Source organism: Pleurodeles waltl, chromosome 5, assembly GCF_031143425.1.
Source record: "Pleurodeles waltl isolate 20211129_DDA chromosome 5, aPleWal1.hap1.20221129, whole genome shotgun sequence".
Taxonomy (NCBI): Eukaryota; Metazoa; Chordata; class Amphibia; order Caudata; family Salamandridae; genus Pleurodeles; species Pleurodeles waltl.
In genome coordinates, this window is record NC_090444.1 from 745215901 (window position 1) to 745222662 (window position 6762).

Sequence of the window (6762 nt, forward strand, 5' to 3'; positions counted from 1 at the left end):
TGAAAGTTTTTCTAGAGCCCTTAAGATATATTGCATCGTGGTGTTCCCACTGACCCGCAGCGAAATTGCACAACAACTATGATCACTGCCCCAGCGAACGCTTCCTGTCAAGCCCTGAGTCTAGGAAAACAATACGATTAGCGGCGGCTGTTAACGTCATCAGACACTACAGGCCTCATTTCACGGTGATCGTGGAAAAACAGCTCTAAAAAAGAATAAAATGTGTCTCTTGGCTTTTCATAAATAGCAACAAACGTGTCTAAGATCTTAAAGATTGTTAACGAACAAGTCAATCCTGCAGATTGTGGTCTGGCAAAAAGTGTGACTTCATCAAACACACTGTTCAAGCCATGTATCTGATGACTATAAAGCGCTGTTTGCCAGTTGGCTGAATTGTACTGTAACAAGAAAAAGGACAGAGCAAGCAGCTAGAGGAGAGGGAAAAGGCGCCTGCTCAACAAAGCTGTACAAAGGCGCGAGCATGCCACTCTTCTGAGAAGGCAGCAGCAATTTTTCCCTGAAGACAACGGAGTTACGAAAATGGCAAAGCCCATTCAGCAGTACCTCGGAAACGCCCGAGTCTCTAGGCCAGCTGCAGATCACTCGACCGCCGCAGGCTTGGGTTTTCTAGTTACAAGGTTCAGACAAATTAACCAGCCTGGCTGGACGCTCAGTGAGAGGCTGCCAGATGCAGTGCTTGAGTGGAGATGTGTAGTAGCGCTGCACGTGCTCGATACTCTTCCTTACACTGCGCAGATGCTGTTAACCAGGGGAAGATCCTGTACCAATCCACATTCCTCTCCCTTTCCGAAGGCCCTTAGACAGACCCTTCAGGATTTTGCAGCACAGAATAGCACATTTTGAGGGACAGAACTATGAATTCTGCGGCACACAGTAGCACTTTTTGTGACACTGAGCCACGACGTTATTTTGCTTCCAATCATTCCTTTTCAACCTTAGGCTAATGTAAACTATTCTATCAGATTGTTCCACCGTGATACAGGCATGTTTTAGGTACATGAAAGTGTTTGTTCGCTATTGCCATTTAGTTTATCAACATCAGAAGGGTGACAATCTGAATTGATATTGCGAGGATTTTAACTCATAACCTGCTAGTTATACTAAAAAAAATAAGCAGCAAGAGCTTAAACCCTAACACCACTTGGCACTAAGACAACTGATTACATCTTTAGCCTCCATCGTCTAACCAGTGGCTGCAAGCATTAAGCTGGCAACAAAAGCTTCGTGCAACCCTCCATTTGTTCCTAAATTCTCGCGTCTCCAGGTAGTGTGCATCAAGCGGTGGTAGTCAGAGATGAATCACCATAAAGGAGAAATGTTATAGCAAACAACATAAAACACACTGAAACACCTTTCTGGACGACTTGTCTTTCTCTCTATACAAGCCAATTAGCTCCAAATGCAGACTTACTTCAATGAGAACTGGCATGAAATAAGGAAGTGTAATGCAGGAAACTATGTCTAGCTTTAGTCAAGGTTAGAGAAATAACAAAGTAACTACACTTAGTGGTATTGCTGAATTGTTGTTACACTAATGTAGTTGCATCTCTATCACTTTATACACCGCTGCTCAAGGGCATTTGACAACGTAGCAAGCTATGCGGTGGTAGCACTATGGACTGAAGAGAGTGTGGGTGAAGTTTTGGCAGCATGTATGATGACCGGAGTGGTGTTCTTATTGTGTTTTGTCTGTCTTGGGTTGCACCCTCACTATCCTCTGTTCAGTAGTCCGCTGCACCGTTCACTCTCTTCCCTGCAGGAAGTACCTGCACCCTCACAAAGCTCCCTACAGGGCATTTGCTGCACCCTCAAAATGCTCCTACATGTGTTCACAGAACCCCCCCCCTATTTCCACTCTAACAGATCACTGCACCCATCACTCTCCTACCTGCATGAATTCAGTGCACCCTCAAAACATGCCATACAGGAGCACCATGCGCCCCTCACAGTACTCCCAGAAGGAGATTACTGCTCCCCTCACTCTCCAACCTGCAGAGGCCCTCTGCACACTTAAGAACCCTCCCCCGCCTCCCAAACAATGCTCTCGCCACCCATCTCCTTCAGACAGAAACTCCCTGCACGAGCTCCCTGCACTCTTCAGAACCCTCACTCGCCTCCTAAACAGTGCTCCCTGCACCCCTACCTCCTTCCGGAAGGAACTCCCTGCAACCCTCACTCACTTCTCAGCAGGAAGCCCTTATAACACTCACTCACCTACGCGAAGAAGCTTTCAGCACCCCTCAAAGCCCTCACCACAGGAGTTCTATGCACCCCTCACTGCAGTCATTATGTGCAATCTCACAATGCTCCCTGCAGAAGAACCTACACCCACCACTCACTAACCCGCAGGAACTCTCAGTACCAATCACATCCCTCCTTACAGGTGCTCACTGCATTCTCACGTTTCTCAATGAATGAGCAGAAGGTAAATGCACACTAGCACATTCCCAACATTAAAATTTCAAAATACCACGGCACACCCTAATATATTTATAAAGTCCAAATGGAAATGAGGAGTCTTGCGTAGTCACATTTCAACGTTAAGTTTTTATAAATGTATTTTCTGATAAATATTTGGTGCAGGTGCTTTCAGTCTATGGTGAAAGATGTCTGTCAGATTTCACCAGGACTTTTTACATACACACAGATAAAAAGGCACACGTTCTCTCGCTCTCCATTTTAAAAGTCATAATTATTGTTTTTTTTGCAAAATATTGTACTCCCGCTCCTAGTACTTTTATTAACCCACGTTCAGCTCCCTTTCCATTGCCTCGTTAGAAACTCCCATGCATCCTGCTTGTCGTATAATGTATTTGAACATTATAAGCCAGCCTGATTACCGGAAAATGCCAAGCACCCCAATAAAAATAAAAAAAATCTGACCAAGTTAAACCCCTGGACACAAGTCAAGAGACGTAAAACTTTATCGATACACCATGCACGTACGCAAAAATCAATGACACGTTACTGGGTGACCTAGACCCATAAAATCCACACATACGACCCACCAAAACTGGTTGGTGGATTGTTTTCCCTAGGGAGATGAAGAGGGGAAAAAAAACCACTGGTTAAACAGCAGCTGGAAAAAAATAAAATCTGAGGGCAGCGAAAACCCACCACCCTAAGAAAAACAGTTAAGCAACGGGACAACACGGAGATAGTAACGAGAAAAGCAAGCCGGAGACGTATTCCAGCACGGACAGCGAAGACTGCACATACCATGAATTAGTAGCACATCCATGTCTCAAAATCCACTATCATTATAGCCACGCACACCGTTGGTAGATAGGGGATAAACCTAAACACCCCTCCCCACAATGAAAACATCCTCTGGGACAATCCAGTGTTTGGCAAGACTAACGAGAAAATATACATCTGGAACAGGACAACTCCGGGCCATAAACATGCACACCAAATCACAGCTGTTCTAGCGTGGAGATCGACGACTTGCATCTATAACACCTACTGTGACAATAGCAGGCCGTGTGGGTCACACATTAATCCGCTTGTCTCGTGTGTCTCCTTTCCGTGTATCTTGCCACTGTTCTGGTTTGCAAAGGAGGGACTGGGCAGTGATTCCCAGTGGAGAGGAGTGACAGAGCTTCAGGAGGAGAAAAGGGGGATTCCGGTAGGGAAGCAGGAAGGGTCAGTGATCGTGGCAGGTCGGTAATCCAGGGGAGGAGAAAGGGGGCTATGAGGTAGCGCCACCTAAGGACGCGGGAGTTGGGGGCATCGGCATTAAGGGGCGAAGGAGGGCAGCTCTCATTGGGCGGCTTCTGAAACAGAGAGAGACGCACAGTAAGGAGGAGTGCACCTATTGCCAAAGGGGGGTATGGGAGCAGGAAATGCCATGGGTGACTAATACATGTTGCACAGTTGTCAGGACGCCCCTCCTTGTACACTTTCCAACCCTCACTTTAATTTTAAAAACAAAAAAATGGTTTCCACTTGCGGCCTTTCAAAACCTCATTCCAATTCAACAGATTTCGGCAGAGGGATCCAAGTATCCCAATTGCTTCATGGCACGGAATTCCGTTCCAACGAGATAAGGGCAGCGTTTCTGGGCCATAGGATGAAATGCCGACCGTGAGCTGTGACAATCCAAGGGGGTGCGGACTTCCAGAAGGTAACAGAGTTCAGTGAGTCCGATCCAGGCGTTCACCGAGGAAGTGTAGGGGGAGGGTAGATCACTGGGAGCAATGATTCCGGCGATTCTTGGTTTGAGAGAGGTTCCTGGAGGCGCAGCGACTCCCGTGGGTTGGTACACAGCGTCCCCTCCCACTAGCCTCCCTCAGTAAATTTGCTGAGGCAGCAGCTCCGGCCGGGTCTGCGCGGAGTCGGCGTTCATGGCAGAAGCAGGCTCCTGCAACCCCGGCCCGAACCCTGAACGAAGGAGCGCGCACCTCCCGCAGCAAGTGTCCCGTGCTCCACGGAGTCCTGCAAAGACAAGGCGCAACTTACGTTTCCAACTCAGGAGCCCATCCCACGGGGCACAAGCAGCAAAGGCCGCCTATCGAGGCGCGAGACAGGCAAACAATAACAAGCTGCAGGAAGCGGCGCGTGAGGACAGCTCTCAGCACGGGTGGAGGAGGGGGCTCTCGACCAGCGAGGACGTCACTGCAGCTCAGCCAATCACCGCCAACTGGAAGAACGCCCAACACGGCCGGCCGTGCCTGCAATTGGTTGTAGCTGTCCCTTGCAGCTGTCAGGAGGCGGGACTAGTGAAAAAATCTTAGTCAATCGGAGCAGCCACCGCCGGGCGCTCGCCCCGCCTCCTCGCTTTCTGGTTTCGCTGGAGCCCATTGTTTACAAACTGTCCTCACACGCACTTGGCTGGGGAGCCGCGCGAGAGCCAAGTCTAGTTTGTTTCCAGTAACCGGCCGCGCTGAATGTTCGCGGAGAGGGGAAATGGGGACAGCAAATGACGCCGAATGGGGCTACGGGAGGCGACGTTAAACGCTGAAAGGCTCAACGTGAATCACCGCTGCTGCTCCGCAGAAAAGTCGTGCGGAAGGGGCGCTTTTTTTTTTTTCTTCAAATAGTGGTGAACCCAGCGCAGCCGCTGCCAGCCTGCCCTGGATCTAGAAGCAACTATAAAATCAAAGATAACTGCAAGCCTATGTACAAAGGAACAGGCACTGACCACATAAGCGGTTCTCGACATCCGATGAGTACAGTCTCACAATCAATGTAAAACAATAGTGGGTTGCAGACATTTTCTGGGGCTTAACACGGTCCGTGCTGCCCTTGCGATGCATGGGGACCCTGAACCCTTAAACCTCCTCTCATTCAGCCCAAGACCAATGATAGCGCATCCAGTCCTTGTAAATTACTTATACTTGGACACACCGGAGGTCGGTGAACCTTTTGACCGGGTTGAGTTCTCCTCATCCAAAGAAATCGTCTGATCTCTCAAATCAGTGATCAATATTCATTTATAATCAAAAACTAATACTCAATTAGTAATTGATCAACAAATTAGTTAAACAGAAATCAGTAATTAGACACACCATGACCTTTCAGTCATGAATAACCACACCTGTTTATTAAACTTAATGAGTTTATTTCCCTATATTAACAAAGCTAGCACAATGTAAGTCTCAAGATCAAATGATACATATATACGAACATTACTGGCTATCCATAGTGACGGAAGACACGCAACCTACGTAAAACTAGAATAATTATACACTATAATATAGCTGTGCAAATCACTAATAAAAGTAACTGAAATTGACTAATTGCATACATCCCTCAACATAACAAGATTTCAATTCAGCATGGTGCATCAAATGAATACCTCAACTCCCAATTAGCTTTGGCATGTGGGGCTTCATGCAAAATGGATTTAATCAACATAAATTTAGAAAACTTCTAGCTTAGGCTCTGTCAAAATAAGCACTTGGTACCTAACAAGGAAAACACAATGAATAGTACATTTATCCTTTCATTATTACCAAATACAATCAGCATTCAAGGTAAGTCTTCGTCCTTCAGGTACCGGTTCTATCAGCATGGGGCAGAATTCAAAGGGGCAAAGTTTAAGTCAAGTCTTCCTTGCAGCAGCAAGGAAAATAGGGGGGCAAAAGTTATTGTATGGGCAAAGTAAAGTTAAAGTCTCTAGGGTGAGAATTCTTTCAAATCTCTCTCACTGGGATAGAGAAAAAGCATCAGTCATCAAAATGGCTTCTCAAATCTGGCTTCAAAATGGCATCAAAGAAAATGGCTGTCTTCTCTTCGTCAGATGGGATTAAGTAAGAAAAGTTCAAAATTCTTCAGGTTCTTCCATTGGAGGGTCCATGGGGTGATTTCTATTTGACCAATGAATAGTGTCTTTTCTCTTAATACTCATCTACGCATAAGGTGTCCTTGGAGTTTTGGAACATAATTAGCAACAAAGTTGCCAATTAATTCTGCATCAGTGTCTTTATTGTCTGCACCTGCAGAAACTGACCTTGAGCTTCAAAGGGGATGAAAGTTGCCTAGCAGGCAACTTTGAGATAAGTGTATTAGTCATTCGACTGGAAAAATACAGCTTTTAAAGATTCAAAACACATCTCTGTTAATACAAGTGAAAAACTATGCAGTTAAAATTGAGACCAGGCAACTAGGTCATAGCCTCTGCTAAATTTAAGCTAAGCATATAACAGTTTTAACGAGAAAATCATAGAATATAGCTTCAGTTATGACATATTAGTACAATTGTCGGTTTTCATGATTAATTAAGCTTGTTTATACTAA

General features: G+C 46.0%; 1 protein-coding gene across 1 annotated transcript in view; it reads right to left on the minus strand.

The window, feature by feature from the left end:
- BCL2L11 (BCL2 like 11) overlaps window positions 1–4671 on the minus strand; it is a 156070-nt gene extending 151399 nt beyond the window's left edge. The window contains exon 1 of the mRNA XM_069234706.1: window positions 4483–4671. The gene's annotated coding sequence lies outside the window, so the exon portion shown is untranslated. The remainder of the gene's footprint in view (window positions 1–4482) is intronic.
- Between the last annotated feature and the right edge of the window lie 2091 nt (window positions 4672–6762).